Source organism: Lissotriton helveticus, chromosome 5_1 (assembly GCF_964261635.1).
Source record: "Lissotriton helveticus chromosome 5_1, aLisHel1.1, whole genome shotgun sequence".
NCBI classification, from domain to species: Eukaryota; Metazoa; Chordata; class Amphibia; order Caudata; family Salamandridae; genus Lissotriton; species Lissotriton helveticus.
In genome coordinates, this window is record NC_136065.1 from 1,190,143,433 (window position 1) to 1,190,169,015 (window position 25,583).

The window sequence follows — 25,583 nt, forward strand, 5'->3', positions numbered from 1 at the left end:
CCCGTGGCCACTTCCCTGAGGCCCTGGAGTGCCTCCTGCCAATTGTCGTCTTACAGTATTCCCACATCTGTCTCTCAAGCCTCTTGTAAGGTGCCCAGTGGGTTGGTGTGCAATTCATGATCATTCTATATATCAGGGAGGGGGCTTTATCAGTCATAGGGTCTTAGACCAGCCTATTTTCTAGTGGGTTGTATTCTGGAAACTGGTTGCCTTCAAGGATGTGCGTCTGAAGTGAGATGGGTGCATGAAGGGAGATAGCGGAACATCTCTGACCTGGTAATCTGGTATTCCACTTGTAAGTCCTGAAAGGAGATTAAAGCCTAACCCCTCCAGACGTTCATAAGGTGGTCTATCCCTAATAGGCTCAATTTACTGAATCTGCTCAGATTCCCCACCTCCTCTAGGAGATCACTATCCCACAGTAGAGTTCTCTTCATCAACGTATCCCCCATCCATGGAATCTTGTGGCATCCTGCCAAACGCGGACTACTGTCTGTGTGTGTGATAGCAATTATTGTTCTAGCCTATTGTGGTACATCACAGCTGGATATCCCCATTTTTCCATTGCGTGATGATACACTATGTGCGCTGTTTTTTCCTGTCCTGCGAATACCCACTCACGGACTGTGACCAGATGGGCTGCTCAGTAGTACTTTCTAATATCAGGGATCGCCAGGCCCTCACCAAGTACCCCTCTCTGAAATTTATGGAGGGCTATGCTGGCGCAGCCTCCGTTCCATAAGAGCTTGTGTAGTTTGCTATCTACTTTTTGGAAGAAATCAATGAGTATGTTGTAGGGCGTATTCTGCAGGGTATATATCAGACATGGCAAGGTCATCATTTTGAACAAAACTGCCCGTCCCATCATTGACACCGGCAGTCATCTCCAGGGTGTCACGTCTCTGCGCAACCTGTCTAGGTGCAGGACTAGATTATCCACCACAAGCTCACTCCTGTTCTTGGATATCACTACTCCAAGGTATGTAAACTTTTACTTTCATAGAATGGATTGTCCACTAGCTGGAAGTATCGGGACAGCCGCGGACAAGGGGAACAGGGATTTGTCCAGGTTGATCTGGTACCCAGAGTAACTTCCAAACAGATAAAATATATGAAGCAGTCTGCCCACAGTGTATCGGGGCTGCGTGGCATAGAGCAATAAGTCATCGGCATATAATGAGATATTTACCTCCCAACCTCCTTTTTCCATAATACCCGACACCAGCGGGTCAAGCCGGACCCAGACAGCCAGAGGCTCCAGTGCCAGTACGAGAAGCATAAGATGACACCCCTCCATTATGCCTTTATATAGGGAAAAAAGACGGGATACAATCCCATTTACCCTCACCCTCGCTAGTGGTGCACATTTGGGAGATTTATCCAGGTGGAGATCCGTGGACCTAATCCGAACCTCTCCAGTACAGAGAAAAGGTAATTTCATTCAATGCTATTGAACGCCATCTTAGCATCTAGTGACAGCAATACTGCCTCTTCTTCTGGTTCATTCGCAGTCATGTGTAACACTCCGTACAGGTGCCTCAGATTCAATCTTGTGCTTCTGTGGAGCATAAAGCCTGATTGATCGGGGTGATCAAGCTATCCTTCCCCTAAGCCTGGTCGCAAGGGCCTTCGCCAGCACCTTAGCTTCTAAGTTTAATAACGAGATGGGTCGGTACGAGTAGCAATCCTCAGGGGTTCTCCCTTTCTTGGAAATTACTACTATCTTAGCCAGCCACTGATCTTCAAGTAATGTGCCAACTGACCCTGCTTTCTGGAAAATATTGAGCATATGTTGTGCCACTCTTTTATAAAGTTCGGCCGGTAGGCAGTTAGGCCCAGCAGCCTTACCAGTTTGCAGGTCTCGGATTGCCTGTTATTTCTTCGACTTTTAAGTCCTGCTCTAGAGCACTGCACACTTCAGTAGATAATGTGGGGAGACGGATGTCTCTCAGGAGTTCAGTACAGTCGGTTTCTGTTCTAACGGAGGTGGACGTGTACAGTCATTCTTAGTGATCAGCAAATGCCTCTGCAATCTCCCTTCCTGTTTTATGCACCGTTCCCTGGGGTGTACACGTCTCCTGGACACAACATCATTCCCTATCCTTTTTCTTCAACCATGCTATCATTGTATTAGCCTGGTCACCCACATCATCGTCTTTGTGCCGCTCATCTAATTTGGTGATTAACGGGCAGATCAGGGATACTGCCTTTCAGTGCTCTAGCTTCAAGCTCCTCGCTCTTTTTCCAGGGACTCATATTTTAGCTTTTGTTCCTTCTCTGTCCCCCGCCCGGGCCTGGATGTATCCTCTTATTCTCGTTTTAGAAGCCTCCCATATCATACATGGCAAGTCAACTGACCAGACATTGTCTTGGTAGTATTGCTTCATTCTTTCCTTTATTTTATCCTTAAATTGTTCATCATGGAAGAGCCAGGGGTGTAGCCTAGGCGGCAGTGTTTGTTCCCAGGAGCAGCACCTCAACAGGTGAGTGGTCGGAGATGCCACGCGCCTTATGTACTGAGTTCCGGAATAGCCCCACACTATCAATATGTGTCAGGAGGTGATCTAATCTGGAATATCCTCCATGAACTGCCGAGTAAAAAGGGAATTGCTTTATCCCGGGATTGTGTTCCCACTAGATATGAACCAGCCCCATTGGGTCCACAAAGGCCTGCAGAGGCTCTGCACTCGTTCCCTTGCCTGCTCTCGATACTCTGTCCATCTCGGATCCATGGTGGCATTTATGCCCGCCCCTCCCCCCCGTAGGAGAATACCCTGGGACAGCTCCAACAGTAATGTACTCAATGCTGGTAGGGTATCAGCATGTCATTTCGGTGGATATACACAGAACAAATATTGAGACCCATTCCCTCTCATACACCAGTCAACTTAACATATCTGCCTGATTGATCATGCCAAATCCTACCTGGGACTAAAGTAACGGAAGATTTAACTAGTTCTGGAGTCTGAAGTGTATCCCGCATGAGCGAGTAACTTATATCCAAGTATCTATCAAGGGCTTCATAATGATGTAATTTTAAGTGCGTCTGCAATAGCACTATATCATATATTTGTCTACATAGGTGTCAAGGCGCTCAACTCTCCACGAAGTCAGAACGGAGCTAAATCCCAATGTCCACCTCCCAGAACTCACTGTCTGTAAACGCAGCTGCTCCAGAACTCTTCTTTCTTCAAGTCTTTCTCTTGGACTCTACTTGGCTGAGTGGAGAGTTCCTAATGCACAGATGGAGACAAATTGTTTGGAAAACCTTTCTTTTTCTACACTGTACGAATATATTGAACCCTCACCCTGCGCTTCCCCCTACCAGGTTCTCCAGGAGTTTCATCTCCTCTTATTTGTTTTAGATCTTTACGTCAGCTTCTGAGACTCTTAAGCTGATGACACCTAATGCACAAAGGGAACAAATCATTAGGTTAAACACACACCTCCCTACTTACTTCAGTATGTATGAAATAACTATACTATTCCTACCTATTAGTCAGGTGTATAATTCCTTTCAATACAGTTACAACAATATCCTTTGTAATGGATGGTATTTCATTAAGGATTAATTAGTAGTCACAATTTTCAATTGTCTCAGTTTCTTGAATTGTTCCTCGTTGAGTTATGATTCTGATATTGAAGATTCCCAGGCAACTCTGCTTCACAGTTGAACGTGCAAAAAGGAACAAGGAAGGAAAATGAAGGAAGGGATGTAAGGAGGCAAGGAACGTGAAATGAAGCACAGTTGAGCCTGGAATATCCGCGCTGAAAGCAAACCAAGGACTTCTGGCTGGCACAGCTTGAATATAACAAATGTAGCTTACTTGAGTCCTCTGAGATTGATATCTCACTCAGCCAATGTGCCGGTTCACCTGCAGGAGCGCTGATAGTGGAGCTCAAACAAAACTTCTTCCCAATATCGGCAAATATACACTGGAAGTTCTTCCAAAGCCGATGCTGCAAACTAGAAACTTTTCTGGTGAAAAAATCACCAGCAAATTACTAGAAAAAATGAAACTATAGAACGAAGATTTTCCCCAAATAGTTCTCACTAAAACAGAACTGCTTGGAGAAGCACCACTCGAATAAAACAAGATTTGAGAGGCTTCACAAAACGGAACTTCACAAGTTCAAATTGAAGTGCGCTGTGGTAAACGCACTCTCGCGGCTCGAGATCTCAAATCCTGCATGATCTCGCTACTCTGAATTGGTCCTCTGCAACTCTTAACCAACGTGGCGACCATCTTAGACTATACAAACCTTCCACAATCTTCCCACAGATTGATGCGAGAAGGTTTCACAAAGACTCTGTGTCTTCTGCATGCTTTCTCCACATTATCGCATTAACTTGATTCCTGACAATAGGTATTGGAGGACTACAGTAAGTTTTATTTTGTTACCTATACCGTTAACATTCCAGGTCACAACTCCTAAAGTGAGGCCACTTGGGTTACCAACGTCATATGAGCGCGCCATGATGACTATCGCAGCTTAACCTCAGGTTACTCCCAACTGTATTAATTTCGTGTCTGCTAAATAAAACAGTAAGATATGCAATGCATTCAACATAGTATAAACTTTACAACAAGAACCCCACTAACAACCCCCCCCCCCCTCCCTGCTACCCTGCTCTGTGGGCTCAAAACCTCCCACCACCCCAACTTGCAGACCCAAGAAATACACCACCATCAGTAGGGTGGGTTAGCACCGATAAGTAGGTTCTGCAGTCAATAACCATTTCAGGCCCCCCCTTTTCCCACAACCAGTTTTGTGTCCCACTCATGGAATCCATCGGCAAGCCCCCCTCACCGACCCCCCCCCCCCCCAAGAAGGCCAGGTTTAAAGCCTATATATAAGCGCCTCACATACGATTTACTCAGACTTAGTAGTTCAGTCCTAAACCACCCGGCAGAGAGTATCATAGAATTGCAGGCTTTTATGTTCATAGTCCTCCGCAATTCTATGATACTCACTGCCTGGTGGTTTAGGACCAAACTTCTAAGTCTGAGTAAACCATATGTGAGGCGCTCATATATATCCTTTAGCCATTTCAGCCTGTTGCTTTGTAGGGAGCTTCACTTGTTCTTCCAATCGTTTAGACTTGGATAGTAGCGGATTGATATTGTTTTCAGTGGCTGAGACCTTATAGGAGATTTTGTGAAAATCCACTCTAAGTAAGTTTACATCTATGGTGACCGCATCTAGCTTCGGTTCGATTGGCCCTTTTAGGTCAGTAATGGCAGTCATGATGGTGGTGAGCGTTGGTTCCACTGCCTCAGTTTGTTCATCCCATTGACTTTGTGCTTCTGCCCTGTCTTTGGCACAGCATATTTATCCATGTTTGTTTGCGTCTGGCTCAGGCCCTTTGGCTTCATTGCAGGGCTCTGGTATGCCCCCCTCAGTTTTGTCCGGCTGTAGAAAGTTGGTGCAACTGACTCCTGTAAGCGGTGCCCCGATGAATGGAAGTATTGTACAGTATAGTTGCAGTTTAGGAGAATATATCATACATCACAATATTAGGGGACTCCCTTAGCGTATACCTTTGGCACACATCACACAGTGGGTCTCGAACCGGGTATCCACACGGGACCTCAGTTCATAACCTCCTGTTCAGCACTCAGGCATTCTCTATTGATTCTGATAATTCTCTGCTTTCTGGCCAGGAGCTGGTGTGGTGAGGGTCCTGACCTCTCTACTCTCAGGCCTGAACTAGGTCCTATTCCCCATGCAGTCTCTTAAGGGATCTAGCTGGGCAGTCCCTGGGCCTATGGCTCTGTACTGTATTGCTCCTCTCACCACTGCCTCACGGCCCAGTCATCAAGTGGGCCCACATTCCCCTCTTGTTTCACACTGCTCCCCCGTGCTGCATCACTCATCCACCGGGGTGAGAGGCCAAGGGAGGGGGAAGGCAAGTTGCCCCGGGTTTCTAGAAAGGGGGTCAGCCAGGCCCCGCCATATCATGGTTCACTTCCTCCCCTTCTCCGCGGCAGACACTCACACTGCCACACACTTACCGCATCTGCGTGGGCTGCTTCCTCGACCTTTGTGGTGCCAGGCTTCACGCATGTCCGTTGGTGCACTCAGCGCGAAGGTCTGGCCTCCGCATCTCTTGGGGGGGGGGGGCAGAGTTCCATTCCTGGTCAGGCAACCCACCAGGGGCTCTCACAGCTAGCACAAGCCTACTCGTTCGCAGCTCACATTCCCCAAGCCTGGAGACGGGGCTGGTGCAGCAACCATTATACTGATAATTGGGGATTATTGCATTCTGAGAGCTCCTTTAGTGTGCAACCATCTCAGTCGGCACTTAGCCACACACCCTGATGGCCCTGGAAACTCAGGTTGCGCCAGAACCCGCTGGAGCTGTGTTCCGAAGTCAGCTGATGCAAGTGGCATAAGAAGGCGGGATCCCTCTTTGATCTTTTGTGCTTATTTTTTAACTTACCGGATTTTGACTGGGACAAACAATGGCCTCTCGAACAGCTACGTCGACTTGGGGAACTGAACCAGGATCGAACTTCCAATACAGACCATGACTTGGAGTGGTCCTGGCATGGGTCTTCTTACACCTGGTAATATAAAGCTTAGCCTCACAGTCTCTGATGGAGTTCTAGTTCATCAAAGTGCAGTCGCTGCAGGTCTTGGAGTCGTTATTCGACTCCAGGCATAGCTCATGGGGGGTTAAAACCTTTTGGCTTTGGAGGTTACATCCCTTGCATACTGGAGAAAAATTGAGGGGAAGTCTGAGAAACAATAAGGAAGTTCTGGATCAGCGTCTGGTGTTGTGGATCCACCTCAAACTGGCATGCATCACGCACAAGGCCTTAAACTCTAACTCCCCGGCGTATCTTGCACAGAAGCTGGTGATATCCGGTGGAAGCAGAAACCTACGATCGACCAATGCCCTCCTCCTCCGGCCTGCACGCTTTAGGAAAATAAAAACCTACAATCGGGCTTTCACTGGGACTGCGCCAAGAATATGGAACTCCCTCCCCCCTGATATCAGAAGAATCCCTTCCCTGGCACGCTTCAAAAAAGAGGCTAAATCCTTCCTCATGGGTAAATTCCTTGGATAAACCTGTTCAACAGCCACCTGAAAGGCTAATGCTTCATCCTGCGACCCTGTACAGGACTCGTGTGTTATCCTGCCTATTGTATGACCCTGTTCTCTGTAAAATGCCCTGATGTATAGTTTTACCCTATCCCTATTGTACTGTACTTACCGTATTTTCCGGCGTATAGGACGACCCGGCGTATAAGACGACCCCCTACTTTTCGTCATAAAATGAAGGTTTCATGCTATACTCGCCGTATAAGACTACCCCCACTTCCAGCGCAGTACTGTATTGTCGGCGGGAACTTTCTACAGTCCCCTTTCAATTCCCATGAACTTAGGAGATGACGTACGGTACTGACGCTCCTCTCCTTCCGATGAACGTGAGATTCATGGCCACATCGGAAGGAGAGAGAGACGCCAGATCAGCGCATGTGCCCGCTGTAGCTCTAGACTGAATACCTACGCAGTTCGAAAATACCGAAATGCCCCGTGAGATCCTGCTCCCATCGGCACTACTGCACTACAGGACTGTAAGAGACTGCTGCGCACTATTGTCATTTTTGATTCATGTGCCGTAACTTAACGTAACGTTTGCTTTTGTAATTTGTTCTGTTGTAATTATCTCCTCATGTATCATTACTACAGTAGTCCTATTGTGAAGCGCTCTGACACCTTCGGGTAAAGTCCGCGCTATATAAAATTGCATACGGTAAATAAAGTACCGTACCGTACAGCTAGAGGGGATTGTAGTATGACTCACATGAGCACGAATATGGTATAAGGGGGATCAGTAGCAGGGAGAGAGAGATTAGAGAGACGCCAGATCAGCACAGAGAGAGACGCCAGATCAGCGCATGTGCCCGCCTGCTGTGTCTCTAGACTGAGCACGCAGTTCGAACATACCGAAACGTTGCTTCCACTCCTAAAAATTTGGTACCCGGCGTATAAGACGACCCCCGACTTTGGAGAACATTTTAAGGGGTTAAAAAGTCGTCTTATACGCCGGAAAATACGGTATGTGATATCCTGCCTTCCCTATGACCCATCGCTGATGTACAGGTCTTCTCCTTCTGTATTACACTATAAATATGTAAAGCGCTCCGATACCCTCACGGGTCAAGTTCGCGCTTTATAAAACCTTAAAATAATAAACAAACAAACTGATGTCAGTGCGCTGGGTGGTATCTATATAGGCTCCGCATGTCATTTCCGGAGTGATGGCGCACCAAAGTGCTCATGAAAAGTTTCCAGATCCAGTCTGATACCTGCGAAAATATCAAAAAAGTGAGGAATATGCAGTTAAAAGTCTATCAAAAAGTGTGTTACTGAAGGTAAATAACTTATCTATTAGGCTTGGACGAGAAATGCACCGGAAACTCGCTGGCAACTTTCCAGGTGAACAGCATTTGACCAGAGGCCACAAAGCTTCTAGATTCTGACCTTTGTGTAACATAATTAATAAATCCTGAAAGAGGTGGTTCAGGGTAGAGCTATTCAGGGGGGAAATCATTGATAGGAATATGCTACTTACCAGTATGCATCTGTTCTTGGCATGTAGGGCTGCTGATATTTATATCTATGCATAGATCGCCGCCTAGTGTTGGGTCCGGATGATTGCACATTGTTGTCCTGGAAGAGTCTTTGAAGTATCACGAGATAGGTGGCTCCTCCCTTGGACTACAGTGCGCATGGGCATCCTCTCCATCTTCAGATTGTTTTTCACCATTGGGGCAGAGATGGAGTGTAATACAGTAAGTGATGACCATGCATGAGAATGAGACTGAGTGCTACAGCTGCGACAGGCACCGGTGAGGAGGGCGGGCGATATTAATGTCAGCAGCCCTACATGCCAAGAACAGATGCATATTGGTAAGTAGCATATTCCGTTCGTGGCATGTGGGCTGCTGAATTTATATATATGCATAGAATAAATAGCAGTATCCTCCTTAGCGGCGGTTGCCCGTGCCAGCTGCAGCAGTCTGAAAAAGAGTTCTGAGAACAGCCTGACCTACAGCAGCTTGCGGTTTGGAGTGTACATCCACGCAGTAGTGTTTGGTGAATGTGTGTATGGTGGTCCATGTGGCTGCTCTACATATATCCTCTAGAGGAATGTTACCTAGGAAAGCCATGGATGCCCCAACTTGCGTGTGGAATGCGCTCTTGGGGGAACTGTTAATGTGCGTTTTGCTTTTTGATAACAGATTTGTATGCACTTAACGATCCATCTGGCTATACCCGACTTTGAAATGGGGTTGCCTTTGTGTTGTGGAGAGAAGGCAACAAACAGTTGCTTAGTCTTCCTGAAATACTTTGTCCTGTCTATGTAATACAGGAGAGCTCTTTTGACATCTAGCGTGTGCAGTGCTCTGTCTGCTACCGAGTCTGGATTGGGGAAGAAAACGGGCAGTTCTATGGTTTGGTTAATGTGGAACTGCGACACCACCTTAGGCATGAATTTCGGGTTGGTACGCAGCACCACCCGATTAGCATGAATTTGTATGAAAGGCTCTTGAATAGTTAGGGCTTGAAGCTCACTAACTCTCCTTAGCGATGTTATCGCCACTAGAAAAGCCACTTTCCATGTTAGAAACTGTATCTCACAAGAGTGAAGAGGTTCAGAGGGCGGTCCCATTAGTCTGGTGAGAACTATGTTCAGATTCCAGACAGGTGAAGGAGGGTGTCTGGGAGGATTCACTCTTCTGAGTCCTTCCATCAAAGCTTCAATGGCTGGCACTCTAAAAAGAGAAAGATGCTGTCTGTTTTGAAGATAAGCTGCCATTGCGGCCAAATGTATCCTAATGGAACTATATGCCAGATTGCACCTGTATAGGTGCAACAAATAACATATAATGTTTTGCGTGGATGCATCCAGCGGATTTATGTTATTATTAGAACAGTAAATGACAAATCACTTCCATTTGGCTGCATAGCAAGCCCTGGTGGAAGGCCTTCTTGATGATGTTCATACAGTCAGGGGGCAGGTTGAGGTAGCCAAACTCTATGACCTCAGGAGCCATATTGCAAGGCTCAATTGTTGCGGATCTGGGTGCTGAATGTCTCCACGGTTTTGAGTGAGGAGACTGGGTTTGAGTCGCAGCCGTTGGTGAGGCACCACTGAAAGTTCCAGGAACATGGTGTACCACGCTTGCCGTGCCACGTTGGAGCAACTAGGATGAGCGTCATGGAGTGCTGGCGCAGTTTGGGTGCCACTAGCGGTATGAGTGGTGCTGGTGGAAAAGCGTACGCAAATCTGCCTGACCAGTTCATCCATATCGCATTGCCCTGAGACTGCGGGTGTGGGAACCTGGCGGCGAAGGTTTGGCATTTCGCGTTTTCCTTTGTGGCGAATAGGTCCATCTCCGGATGACCCCACTGCTGGAAATATGGTTGGAGCACTGAGGGGTGTATCTCCCACTCGTGCATTTGGTGGCTGTGCCTGCTGAGCAGGTCCGCCATCAAGTTGTCCTTGCCTGGGAGATGTTCCGCCATGAGAAACATGTTTCTTTGAATGGCCCACTTCCACATGCTCTGGGCTAGATGAGACAATTGTGGAGAGTGCGTGCCTCCCTGTTTCTGGATGTAATACATGGCAGTCATGTTGTCCGTCCGGCTCAGCACAACTTTGTTGCACAGATGCAGTTTAAAGGCCTTCATTGCCATGAAAATCGCCAGGAGCTCCAACAGGTTGATATGCATCTTTTGCTGCTGCGCTGTCCATAGTCCCTGCACTGTATAATGGAGGACATGCGCTCCCCAACCCTGGAGAGATGCATCCGTTGTCAGCACTATCTGTGGTACAGGCTCTTGGAACGGTCGTCCCCTGCAAAGGTTTTGTGTGTTCCACCAATGCAGAGAGTTGTATGCACGACCGGTCACCAACAGTCCCTGAGCCTGGTTCCACTGTCGTGCTAAGCACTCCTGAAGCGGACGCATGTGTAGCCTTGCGTGAGGGACTATAAAGATGCAGGAGGCCATCATACCGATCAGCTGCATGAATACCTGCGCTGGGAGCGAGTGTTGGGGCCTGAATTTTTGAATGAGCAATTGCATGCTGTTAACTCTGGCTGAAGTTGGGTGCGCTGTCGCTGTCAGAGTGTTGATTGTCGCACCCAGGTACTGTTGCACATGAGCGGGTTGAAGGTGTGATTTTGGGTAATTGAGTGAAAATCCTAGACTGTGTAGGAGGTGAATTGTGCGGGACATGTGGCTGGCACATTGCTGGGCTGACTTTGCTTGAACAAGCCAGTCGTCCAGGTAAGGATAGACGTGGATGTGTTGTCTCCAAAGGTGCGCCGCCACTGTCGCTAAGCACTTGGTGAACACCCTGGGGGAAGTAGTGACCCCAAAAGGCAGGACCTTGAACTGGTAATGCTGGTTGTTTATGGTGAACCTGAGATATTTCCTGTGTCCTGGGTGAACGGGAATGTGGAAATATGCGTCTTTTAAGTCTAGGGTTGCTAGAATGGTAGAACTTGATGTAAAGTCAGCATGTGAAAATGTTCCGACAAGATGTACTGGTTCAGGGGTCTGAGGTCTAGAATGGGCCTGAGAGACCCGTCCTTTTTTGGGATTAAGAAGTACAGTGAGTACACCCCTGTACACTGCTGATTTAAAGGCACGAGTTCTATGGCCCCTTTTTGCAGCATGCAGAGGACTTCTTGCTGCAATAAGTACATGTGCTCTGTGGACATAGGACGGTGCCTTGGGGGTATGTTGGGTGGAGTGGTGGTTAGTTCTAGACAATAGCCGTGTTGGATAAGGTCTCTCACCCACCTGTCGGTGGTTATGCCTTCCCAGACTGGCAGGAACTGCTGGAGTTTTCCCCCGACAGGTGTTATATGGTCGGGGGGCAGTGACAATACGTCACTGTTTATTGGTGGCAGAGGCTCTGGCATTATTATTTCCACGTCCTCTGCCTTTGGTGCTGTTCCCACGATAGCCACCCCTATTGTTCTTGTTATAGGTGGTCTGCGAGCCCCCTCTGTTGTATTGGGCTTGCTGTGATGCTTGACCTCTGGAGGCTCCCCTGTTACCGGAACGACGAAAGGAATTGCCCCTGAACTGTTGTGACTGCAGAGCCCCCATGGATTTTGCTGTCTCAGTGTCTTTTTTAATTTTCTCAAGTGTTGTGTCTACATCAGGGCCAAAGAGAAAATCAGGGTTAACCGGCTGGTTGAGTAAAGTAGTTTGTATCTCCGGCTTAAAACCAGAGATGCGTAGCCAGGCGTGCCTTCGAAGCATCACACTTGTGTTTATGGCCCTAGCTGCCGTGTCTGCTGCATCTAGCGCACACTTGATGGACGCATTGGAAATTAATTTCCCCTCCTGTATCAGCATTTCTGCTCCCTCCTTACAAGCCTCAGGCAGGTGTTGCAGTAGCTGCTCTAACGTGTCGTAGTGTGCCCTATTATATCTGGCTAATAGGGCCTGTGTGTTGGAGATCCTCCAAATATTTGCTGCTTGAGCCGCTACTCGCTTGCCAGATGCTTCAAAGATCTTTGATTCTTTGTCCGAAGGGGGAGCATCACCACTGGTTTGAGAGTTTGCCCTCTTACGAGCATTAGCCACCACGAGGGAGTCCAACGGGAGCTGGCCTTTGATGTACGTAGGGTCCACAGGAGCGGGCCGGTACTTTTTTTTCAATCCTTGGGTTTACAACCCGTGCCCTTGTGGTCTCCTTGAAGATATCAGTAGCGTGTTTAAGGACACCCTTTAGCATAGGCAATGTTTTTACTGATCTCTCTGAAGTTATGAAAGTATCAAACAAAAAGTCCTCCTCAACTGGGTCAGCATGCATGTCCACATCATGGTTTTTTGCCGCCCTCTCAATCAAAGCGTTAAACGCAGCAGTATCTTCAGTAGGCGAGGTTTTGATGGTTATAGGACTGAACGTCAGCCGTGGACTGTGGCTCACCAGGGTCAGTCCATGTTTGCTGCTCGTCCTGATCTGTGTCAGCAGGATAATTGAACTCATCTTCATTGTATCCCTTCCCTATATCCTCATAGGTGCGTGGGGGCGAATAGGAATAGTCCTGGTCATAAGACTCCAAAGGCTCCGAAAGAACAGGTGAGGTTGCCGAGTCCCTTTTTCTTTTTAGAGGGATTTTGTATGGCTCCAAAGGAGTTTCTGGCCTTATTTTCCGTTTGTAGATAGTGAGTCTACCAGTATCCGAGTCAATGAACAGTTTTGACTGATTGTCATAGGAGGGTGGCTGGAACATTACATCCCCCTCAGCGGACTTAGTCCTGGAAACAATCAACACTTTTTTGGTATTGTCGGTGCCTTTGTGTGGCTCGAAGGCCTTTGGTCGAGCGGTCGGGGGCAGTCCATATTTAATAGGCTGCGTAAGCAGTGGAGACAAACCAACATTTTTTGAGGGTGTTGCAGTTTTTGATCCGATCAACATTGTAGGATCACCGTGCTGCTTGCGGCCCTGCGTCGATTCGAGCTGTCGGTGCGCAACAGGTACGCCTTTTTGCTTCGACGCAACCTTTTCTTTCAGGTCGGCAGTTTTCGACTCGAAGGCTTTCCCGGATATCGGCGCCGAGGCTGGAAGATTTGGATCGACAGTCTTTCTAGCCTTGAGTCCTTTGCTAGTGTCGCCAGCTTTGGTCGTGGACGTCAACAGCATCAGCACGACGTGCCTGACGGCAGAGACAGGCTTCGGCGTCCCGTATTTCGGGTCGATGCCCCCTTGTGACCCCGAAGGGTCGATGACACTGGTAGATTGGGTTGGAGCCGACGAATCCGAGGCTGTCGATCCGACAACTGACGTCAGCAGTTTCGGTTTCGATACAGTTGCTGTCTGTTTCGGTTTTGCCGCTGAAAGTGGCTGATTGATCGATGGCTCCGTAGAAGTATTCTTAGCCGGGCGTGGACGCGGGCTAATAGAATGCGGGTAAAGATCTTGGCCAAGGCCTTCCGGCAATGCCTCGACCTGAGCCGTAGAGAGTATAGTGTCAGTATCGGGCCCCGCGATTGCGGAGGGCCCTGGCTCATCGCTTGAGTCGTCAAACGGCTCCGATGGCTTCTGCGTCGTCTCCTACCTCGACGATGTCTTCTTCATGGACGTAGTCTTGGTCTTCGTCCACATCATATTGTGAGTTGTGCTCCGATGCAGGGTCCGACTGCTGGTCTGGACCCTCTTGATCGGCGCCCTCGATGTCTGCCTCGAAGATATCTTCCGGTTCTGGCACTCTTTGATGGGCCGACTGCCTCGCGGCGCGCCGAAGTGTTTTCTTCGACCGGAACTTGGAACAGGCCATGCAGCTGGCCTCGTCGTGGTCCGGGGATAGGCATTTGTTGCACACCCGGTGCACATTGATGTGAGGGTATTTGGAGTTGCAGACGGGGCATCTCTTGAACGGGCTCCATTCCATCGTCGACGCTCGTCGGGGCCTAGCTGTCGAAAGGCAATACGGCCTTAAACGTCCCGTTCGAAGAACTGGATGAAGTACTGGGCACCGAACGAGAGACAATACCGACGCCCCGAAGGCCTTTTGGCCTCGCGAAAAGTCTTTTAAGTGTATTCCGAACTTGAGTCGAGAAGGTACATCTGAACCCAATGGCGGAAAAAAACAATCTGAAGATGGAGAGGATGCCCATGCGCACTGTAGTCCAAGGGACGAGCCACCTATCTCGTGATACTTCGAAGACTCTTCCAGGACAACAATGTGCAATCATCCGGACCCAACACTAGGCGGCGATGTATGCATAGATATAAATTCAGCAGCCCACATGCCTCGAACACAAGAGTTTCTGTCACCTCTACTAGCTGCTAAGTAGAACTGCCAGGTGTAACCTGAATGCCAGATTTAGCAAACTTCCACACAAAGAAAACAGAAATCAAGGAAAACAGTTTTTGATTAACTTTGATTACCTTACTCCACAAACCTTTTTCCTCATATTTTTTCCAAGTGATTGGCTTTCCCAGGATATCAAAACCATCCCGGTAAATGCCGTTCAGCCTTCCTTTATAGAGGAAGGGTTCTGTAGATTTTTGAGGACGTCTGCTGGATGATGATACACGGGCTGGTAGCTGGTAAAGGGCTGTTGGCAGTTTCTCTGCTGGTCATGCAGCTACTCTGATACTGAACAAGCAGGATATGTAGATTGATGGGCATTAATCATGAGAGCGGTCTTAGCAAGATAGTCCTGTTGAACAAATTACTTAACTTTGATAGTACTCTTTCTGGTGGATACTCTAACCACAGATTCCTCACCATAGAATATTCCCTCGTGTCAGTCTGGATCTGGAGATCATTTGCACCAGTGCTCCTGTGTGCCACTAGTTGGCATCACGTGGCTCTGCATTGGCTCCATACTACAACTGTAGTAACTGAGCAGAGCTGCATATAAATATCAACCTTCAAACTGACATACATTTCTTGTCTTTCCCTTTTCTGCACCCTCATTCATGGATTGTGATATTGTTTTTAATACAGTGTGTTGAGTACTAACTTGGAGCGTCTTTAGATGTCAAAAAGAGGCCACTCCACAGGACAGGGAGGTGTGAGGGCAGTGATGAATTTGCAATTAAATGAGGTATCCACTAGAAAGATTGTTACCGAAGGTAAAAATGTGTTCTTCTGACTGATACTTGTAACCACAGATTTCTGATCCTGTGAATAGCTAACAAAACAGTACCTTCCAATGTGGTGGATCTGTGGAATGGCTCAGATAAAAACTTCTGCAGTACCAAATGGTCAAAGTGCCCAACTCAAAGGACCGGAGTACCAAGGCATTAGTGCTTTATGACTGTGTGCACCAATGCCTGCATAGCCTGACAGATTACCAGGGCAGGCTCTCTGCATACCAATGCAGTGGAAGGAGCCTTAACTATGGTGAAATGAGCCCTGAGCCCCTCTGAAGGCTGCTTCATATTCAATGCAGGCCTTAATACAGGGGGATCATACATAGTGAGCTGGTACGCTTCTGCACTGCCCTTCCCTGCCCCCAGAGAATCCCACAAAGAGCTGATAGTCCACGTGATTTTACTTGGTGCCATCAATGGAAAAGCTCTGCGCTCTTGGGTTCCAAGCGATGAAGTCTCTCCTCCTCCTTCGAGGAATGAGGGGGGCAGAATAGGTGGGAGGGTGAAAAGGTGTCACTACCTTCGGCAGGAATGCAGCTCGAGTTCCTTACACCAGTTTGTCTAGAACATAGGTGGTAAAAGGAGGCAGAGTGAGAGTGCCTGAAGCTCACTTACACAACATGCTGACATTATCACAACCAGAATGACAGCTTTTAAGATCAGGAGACGCAATAGAGAACTATGTATTGGATTGAAAGGGGTACGCATTAGGAAAGGGGTAACCAAACTTAACGCCCACTATAGCATCACAAAGGGGTTTGCTGCCAAGCTTTAAGAAAATGCATTACAACAGGTGATTTGAACAAGGATGGTTCCGGCAAACCTAAAAATGACTAGAGGGCTGCCATATAACATGCACGGTGCATTCCGGCACCAATGGACCTAGTGCGGTTCGTATTGCAATCGGCTACACATTTACCGATATCCAAACACCCTTGTCCACACCCCAAGTATTTCTAAACGTGTGCAAGGCCTATATTTCAAAGTACATCTTACTAAGTAAGGGTGAAAATCTCACGGACATCTGATGCCTGCAAGTCGAACCGATCTTCAATAATTCTGACAATCTAAACATAATGGCGTTAAATTACAGGTTGACCTTACATCAACCTCCATTCCACATAGCGGGTAACATATATCCTGCTAAAGCGGCGATAATGGGCTTGATAATATGGCCTTGTGAATTCCAATAGAAACCCATGTTCTGCTGTGAAAATGAGCTGCTATTGGAATTCTCCAAGGCCATATTATCAAGCCCATTATCGCCGCTTTAGCAGCAGTTTTCTGCCGCTAAAACGGTGTTAATTTTAACGCCCTGCCTGATATGCCCCTATGTGCTCTGCCCTGCTACAATGGTAACTGTGCGTGTATGATCTGAACTCCCCCCCAAAAAATGCATATTGTTGACAGATCAATTGGGGGTGCAACATTTCCGACAGATACTAAATGTCCACATAATACAAAATTGTTCGCGATGGAAGAAGAATTCATAATATACACATTTGCATGCGAGGTAGAACTCATGAGCCAGATGATATATAAAGGTGGCTGTATATACCAAAGTAGTCATGGAACAGATTTACAAAAGCCAAAATCACAAGCCAAGTGCACAGAGTAACTGAGGCAAGACCGAAAGGTGTCTTCGATCATTCAGTCTAATAGTAGTGCTTTTGAGCATGTCCATCCATTTGCACTGCCTGCAATCAAGGGCGTCATTGAGGTTTCCTCCACGTTTGTCCAAGGACACCACTTTCACCATCTGCCAGTACGAATCTGGTGGCAGTAACCCGATTGAAGGCCCCTACAGATCCTTGGGCCCAAAGGCGCACCATAGGTAGATGATAGTGTGCCCAAGATGCACAGTATGGCTTCTCCAAAGGCTTTGATCTGCTGCAGCATTGCTGGCGGACCCGGAAACTCAGGGTACATCAGAAGCAAAGTAGGAATCGACACCTTAATAGAATGGGAGCAAGACACCCTTGTGCCTTCTCTAGAGATCAATAGTGGCGGAAAGGGGATGAGTCCTGCCTGGACTTCTTTTTTTGTTTTTTTTACTTGCCTGAAGACTTGGACAGCGAAGATCTGCTAACGGAATGAATTTGGGAGCCTGTCTGCACTCTCAACGTTTACTGGGATCTGCATGGCGTCTTGTGGTAGTTTGCCACGTAGAGTTTAGCTTAATGTTTCTGAATGGCTTCTGAAATTGTCTGGGTACAGTCCTTGCAGTTGCGCTCTGAATCCAAACACCAGAGGCACAACTGGTGGGGATCTGTAATGTACATCTGTTTGCGGCAGCCCCTACAAGGTTTAAGCCTGTACTCTTATGTGACGTGACCCCTTGGAAGAGTGGAAGATAAAAAATTGTTGAAAAAAACCCCTCCAAGGTATGAAGAAAAGGTGCAGAAAGAACGGATGTCAGCATGCATGGATGGCACTTATATACGACTCCGCTTGTCACCTCTGGGGTGGAAAAAAGGAGGCGCAGAGTTACTCAGAGCCACCTACCAGTGCACAGGAGCTCTGCTTTTTCAGTTTCTGGATCTGGTGCCTGGGAACAGTCACAAGATGAGGAATCTGTTTTTACATATAAATTTACCAAATCGTCTGAGTAGTCTTTTACAATTTACATCTGGGCATTTCTATTTCAGTAAGTGCAATTGGACATGTTGTCTCCTCGCTTCCCCCTACGTCTCTCAGCGTCCAGGCCCAACCCTGGCCTCTTCTCTTACCTAGTTATTCAGTTCTGCTCATCTCCTGCTTGAACTTTTCCAGGCGGCCGTGGTCTCCAAGTCCAGTTTATGGTAAGCTCGCCACTGTCCCCACACATTCTGAAATTTCTTCGGGCTGCCCCATACCTCTTAAACCACTCTCTCTGCCTCCATGCAGCATGTCATGCCAGTCTCCCACTGGCTTTTTGTGGGTGGACCAGGGCTTTCCCATTCACTGTCTTATGTTACTTTTAGCTAAGCAGAAGCCCAGGGTGCAGAGCAAGAGTTGCTCTCTGGCGATGTCTACATCGCCCGGTATTTCCAGAATTAAGAACTGTGGTATGGAAGGAATGTCAGTCTCCAAAACGTCTACTAGTACTGCAAGTATCTTCCTCTATTACACTTGTATGTGAGAACAGGACCAACGAATAAGTATAAAGATGCCCACTTCCTCACATCGTAGACATTTGGGGGCTTGTGCCCTTCCCATTGTGAACAATCATGATCTAGCATAATATACCCTGTAAAGGACCTTGAGTTGTATGAGCCTCAAGCTTCCTTATATTGCCATCTCCAAAAGGTGCATCAGTGCTGCTTTTCAGTCAGTGTCCTTTATGGTACACAAGTCTGTTTCCCACTTAGCTCTTAGTGAATCGAGGTTATCTGGCTTATTGTTTAGGAGGGTGAGATATTTTAATTAAATGGCTTTTGATGGCAGTTCATTCTGGAGTGTCCAACTTTCTAGAGAGCTGCTGTCCTCCATTGTCTCTCACAGTATTTCCCCTGCTTGCTGGGCATTATGTATTTGAATGCATCTGAAGAATGTGTGTGTCGTGTAGATAGGACTCTGCCTGTGGTTTTCGGAAGGGTTACATCCCTCATTCCCTCCCAGGTCTCAGAGTGTTAAACTCCCGATCACTTCCAAAGGGGTTTTCCTTGATATTCCTCAGAAGTCATTTAATGAGCCTCCAATCCACAGTGGGGTAATCGGGGATAGTCTGTTTCTCCAAACGCCATAGGCGGCAGTTTGTCCCAGGCCTCCAGGGTAATTTCTGTGTTGCCAACTAAATGTGAACGTCCAGGGGGGGCTCCTCCTAAAGGGCATAGGAGTATTGCCCTGCCTGCTGCGAGCACAGCAGGCAAACACAAATAAATATTTCAATGCCATTATTCGCCATCGGCTCTCCCTGTGCAGCACGGGGGTGGGGGCTGAGTTCAATCCTACGATTGCAGGATGAATGTTGCCCATGCCAGTGTGCATATCAGACTGGCTGGCTGTCTACAGCCCTCCTATCCGACATGTGCACTGTAGACCCAGCAATCCAAGGGCTGTGAAACAGCCTGGAAATTGCTGGCACATGCCCCAAGCCTCAAAATGAGTGCTGTGTTAGTTCCAACCAATCTTGGAGCTGCTCTCATGCTGAAAACACAATGAGAGCAGCTTAAGATTTGATTAGTTTCACGTTCCACAGGAAGGAAGTCTTTCCCTTTCCTTCTCGTGGACACAAGGATCACCGGCAGAGAAGTGTCACACTGGGCGGGAGTTACTGCTGCGTTTATGGTGAGTTGTGCGCCATCACCCCCCACTATATTTTGTTACTGCTAGTCACCACTGGTGAATGGTATCTTTTGATATCTATAAAGTGCACATGGGACCTATCCTCCATGACTGCCCTCTCCAATTTTGTCACTGGATCAAAGCACCCCTCCATTGGTTGATTTGGCTGATTGGTGGAGTTGGAATGCCCAGTATTATGCCCCAAGGCCTGGAAGTAAGATGCCCCCATTATATGCAAGGTTTGGAGGGCAATGGGTGAGGTGCCCCTATCCTCGAGAAGCGTTCAAAGCGAACTGTCAACTTTATAAAAAAGTATTCAGGCATCAGCCATGGGTTATTCTGTAGCACATACAGGAATTTGGACAGAGTAATTACCTTAAAAAGGGCCGCTCTTCCAATGACCAAGTGAGGCAGTTGCCTCCAGCGGTCGACGTCTTGCAGGAAGGTCCGATAGAGCGCTTTCATTTTCCCTTAAAAAGACCCCGTTTAGATGGGCTTATTTCTATCACCAGGTAGTGAAAATGCTCCTTGGTGTTCACCATCTGAGGTGGGATCAGTATTTACGGGGGCCAGGACCCCATTCGGTAGAGTACAGACTTATCCAAGTTAATCTTGTATCCTGTGTACTTCTTAAAATGTCAAAACATTGAAAAGACTGCTGGGGTCGAAACAACTGGGTCAGAGTAGTACAATAATATTTCATCCATGCACCGGGAAGCCTTCTCTGGTTCTCATGTGACCTCGGGGAAGCCGATCAAGTCTTCTCTAATCATTATCCAACAGGCCAGGGGCTCCAGACACAGGTCAAACAGGAGTGGTGAGAGGGGACATCCTGGCGTGTCCCTCTCTCCAGTCCAAACTCCTCCGGAGAAGGTGCTGTTCATCTTGACCCTTGCCACCAGGTTGTGGTATAGGAGTCGCACCCATCTACAGAATCTCAGGCCAACAACTATCGTAGCCAGACCTAAAGGAGATAATTCCACCTTATGGAATCAAATGCCCTCTTTGTCCAGGGATACAATCCCCCGAGGTAATTGCATTTCCCTGTGGTAGTCCAGCCAACAGTGGAGACTGCGGAGATTTTTTTTCATGTGATCCTTCGTTTTGTGATAAGCTTTGCTAGTCAGATTGCTAGTGCTTTAGCCAAAATCTTTATCCATGTTCGGAAGGGAGAACGGCCTATAGGAAGAGCAACTGATGCCCAGCTTCCTAGTTTTTGGCAAAACCACTATTGTTGCTTATGTAGGTCTGGTTTTAGTCCCCTCTACCCTGGGGCCTCCGTGAACATTGCGAGGACATGTGGGCCACTATGTGGCCACTATGGAAAAGGATTTTCTTTTTCCTAAAAATTCCACTGGGATGCTGATGGGTCCCGGTGTCTTCCCCGGCTGCATCAAACCCAGTGCCTCTGTTAATTCTTCCAGGGAGAGGTCCTTGTCAAGAGTATTCTCATCTTCCGATGAACCATGGGAGGGGCAGCTCCCCCAGGAAGGCCTTGATCTCTTCCTCAGAAATCGGGGTCCATTGCCTATCTTGGTAGTAATCTGCAAATCTTTCTGCTGTGCCCTCATCTGTCATACTCCTGGAGCAGTCTGGTGTCCCCCAACTCGCCCGCCCACCTGGCTGCTGGTTCCCAACTACTAAGCCACTCTGGCAGCCGTCCGTTCTTGTCACCCACCTCATAGTCTTCATTGGTTAGCTAGAACCTGTTTGGCCAAATCATAAACCAGGTTTTGGTATTCCCTCGTTAAAGCCTCCAAAGGGTTCGGCTGTGCCCTGTCTCAGCATAGTCCATCTCAGTGGCCTGAATAAGTCGTTCTAATGTTAGTAGGTCACAATCTTTAAATTGTTCCTTGCAAGAGACAATGTTTTGGGCTCTCTCTCAAAGTACCATTTTAAAGGAAGCTCAGTGTCAATACAGAGCTCACGCACTGCCTCGCGGTCCTGGCGGTCCCAGCTATTCAGTCTCTAGGTGGCCCCCCCATAGCTCGGCCCGAGCACTAGTTTATGTGGAACAGGGTCTGAAATGCCTCTGGGTAGGTATTCTACTGCAATATTATCTGGGCACATTCATTGTCCCACATACGTAATTGAGTTGGTAGAACGATCTGTGAAACCCCCAGAAGAATGAGTAGCAGGGACAGTGTCGGCCCAGGTGCTGGGCATGCGGCATTCAGGCATCCATTACAGTGATGAAACCCCCACCCACTATGTGTATATCCGCAGCCATCTCCAGCAGGAATGGGCTCTGAGTCTCAAACACCTGCCTGTGAAACTGGGGGCGGAGTAGACGTTAAGTACCAATAAGGTTTTCTGAGTTTTAGTATCCAATACATTTACAGATCTACCCAACGGGTTACGCCATGTCTGTACGACCTGGAACAGGGTCTTTTTTGGCCAGGATTGCAACTCCTCTTGATCTTCTGGTTTCCCAGCATGGGCAAAACTGTATATTCTATTCTGTTAAGGCAGGTGCAATGGTTGCTGTCCAGGTGGGTCTCTTGGAGCAACACCACGTCTGGGGTTTGTCTCTTGATGTAGTGTGCAATCACCCCTCTTTTAATTTTGCTCAGCAGGCAGTTGACATTCCACGATAGGATTGTGAGATGAGCTATTTTGTTTGTCACTAGTGAAACCCTGGAATCAGTGAATTTGATTATATTTCCCGTTCTACCTCGTGGTGTCACAACTGTAGCAGTCATTCGCTGGCAGGCTGTTTGTCTTTCTACCTCAGAGTGGAGTGATTGCTCACCGCCCAATGAATTCCTCTGCTCTGGCCAGGGCCAGGACTCTCTTGCCACCCCTTGTATCTGCTACTCTGGTGTGTATTTCCATCAAATGAAATATCAACCACAACAATGTGAACTGCCCCAAGTGTCTGGGTGTAAACGCAACCCTTGGACAAAAGCCCCATCCCCACACTTCTACAGTGGAAGTATGTATTGCCCAATGGTATTACTATCCCCAACATACCATAAGAAAAACAATACTTGTGAAGAGGATACTCCTGCATTACTCTCTGTAGGCCATCTGTTCGGGGGGCCTCTCACCCATCATGTTTGTCCGTTCAGTTGATGATTATACTTGCTGCTCCCCATTGACCTACCACCCCCGCTCCCCCCTCCTGCCCCCAGGCTGCTCAATGTGGTCGCCCCCCTGGTCCAGTGTCTGACAGGGGCTGGCCTGGGTGGCACAAGAAAATCTCCCGTCAACCGAGCATGGGTCCATCCGGATGTCTTCTTACTCCCCCAATTGGGAAGAGTCCCAGCGCCTCTCCCTGCCACTTATATGAAGGGTAGTCGCTGATGGCGTTTGGTCCTGGGCCAGGCATCCAGTTCTAGAGCTGCCTCCACATTGGCTTTTTAGTTAGCTGTGGTTTCTCCTTTGCCCATCTCCATGCTTCCTCCGGAGCATCAAACAAGTGTGTCTTTCCTTGGTAGATAATCTTTAGTCTGGCTGGGTACAGCAGCATATATTTTATTTTCGTCTCTCAACTTCCGCTTCACCATCATGAAGGTTTATTTTTGATGGTTCTCCTGCAGAGTTTAGTCTGGGAAAAGAATCACCTTGTTTGACTATCAACAGTTTGTTGGCAACAGGCCTCTGCAAGGATAGCGTCCCTGTCAACATAGTTAAGAATGTGAAAAATAAACGACCTGGCAGGGGGCATCAGGTGGCGGCTGGATGGCCAGGGATCTATGTGCCCTTAAAATGATAAAGCAGAGAGGAAGAGCTCCCTCCAGTATCTAGGAGCAAAACCAGTGGGTGAAATACTGTTCTGAACGAGCAGCCTCAGTCCCTCCGGAATCCCCACCAGCTGACTATTGCTCTGCTGGGAGCAGTCCTCAGCAACTTTTGTGCATCGCTCCATTTGCAGCGCCACTGAACGCAGTTTTACAAGGTTATCTTTGAAGGATCTCACTTGATCGTTGTTTTGGAGTTCGGGCCCCGCTGCTCCTCCCTTGTGCTGCCCTTAAGGGTACCTTGGTCAACAACAGCTTGCGGGGGGAGGGGTGTCAGTGCTCATCACTTTACAGCAGCTCAGTGTCATCTCCAGGGTTTGATGGATGCACACTTGGCCGCCTTTGCCCTTCCAGGCTCCTCCAGGTCTGGGTCCTCCCGCAAAAGCTCCCTAAGGGGGCCACCGAGTTGGCCACCCACTTTCCCAGAGAACCCCGGTTTCCAGACGGCTTGCCTCACCTCTGCAGCTCCTAAGGGGCACATGAAGCTGCTGGTGCTCCCAGGCCTTCAGCCATCCTCTTAATCCACTGAGCCTCCTCTGTGCGGCAGGTCTCTTGTTGTGGCCCAGGCCTCTCACCCATTGTGCCCGTACTCTCTCCCGCACTCCGGACCCCTACCCAGGCAGATCTGGCTAGCACTGAGTCTCACCAGACTGGATGCCCGGTGTATGCTGCTCCTAAGATGAGGAGGAGCGTGGCACTGGAGGCAGTGGGCTCTCCGAATAGTGCCTCACAGGGCGGCCTAGACTCCAGCAGGCTGCCCGGTATTCCCACTCCTCTGCAGCTGCCTCTAGAGCGCCACACCTCCACCAGCTGAAGTTTGAGGGGGAGGAAGGATGCTGCCTCCCCTCGAGGGTTAGTCTTGCGGTCGCCACCCGTTCTCCTAGCACTCGGAGCCTCAGCTGCCTCTCAGGCCCCGCGGAATCCACAGCAGAGCTGGTACTGCGCCTACTCCCCTCTCTCCTCCAATGACAACTGGAGTGGTAGGAGTCCCAGAGGGGCCCAATCTGTGCTGTGGTCCAGGTCGACATTCGGATGCTGCTGGATTTTTCGAGTCGGGCGTAAGCTCACAGAGGCTCAACCTCCATTTTTGGCTGCTAGGCCTCGCCTCTGTGGGTAGAAATATTGATCAGAACTTGAGTTCTGGGAGTTCTAGCTTTTAACAAAGCACTTGACTGTGTCAAAATCTGTCTACAGAAGTAGACCTCAGTAGCAAAATGACCTGTCCATTGCCACCAGTAGACTGCTTCAGTAACACTAGTCATATTGGATTAAGTGGTGGTAATAGATTGTAACCAATACCTTTGTTTTAGGATGAGGCTACGGGGTTATTTGAAGCCCTTAGTGCAGACATATTTAATAACATGATAGCAGCAGCATGTAAGCATATATTAGTTTGGATGTGGAAGCCCCTGTTACACTTGTTAGTGAAATCATAGCTGCACTGTACTCTACAGTGCATATTTGTTGGAATTGAGGTCATAGAATTTAAAGACAGGCATGGGACCATTTACACCAAGTCTAAAGAAGTCCCAACGTGTTAGCATATGTTTACTCAAGGAAGACCTGGGTATATGTATTTTTAATGGCAGAATCTGAAGTAGTACTTATGTCCATTTGTTGGTGAAAAAGAAGATAGTTGAAGAACGTAAAGGCCTCTTAGCCAGTTACACCAATGAAATGGAAGCACATATTTGCTTGATGGTGGGAGGGTAACAGTTAACAGAAGCATCTTATATAGTGCCAGCTATTGGAAACTGGCATGCTTGTTAGCGGAATGTTGGCAATTTTAATGGGAGCCTTTTGAACAGTATTGTGGATGTGTAGTTTGGTTTGTTGAGGGAAGGTTCGTAAAGTTCATTTTTTTTTAAACTTCCAGAATACCCACAAAAATAGAATGGCGAAGGGTTTAACTCAACTCTCTGA

The 25,583-nt window shown here is 48.1% G+C and overlaps 1 protein-coding gene across 1 annotated transcript in view; it reads left to right on the top strand.

Annotated features, from left to right (window-relative positions):
* ENO4 (enolase 4) overlaps positions 1-25,583 on the top strand; it is a 578,809-nt gene that overhangs the window by 549,672 nt on the left and 3,554 nt on the right.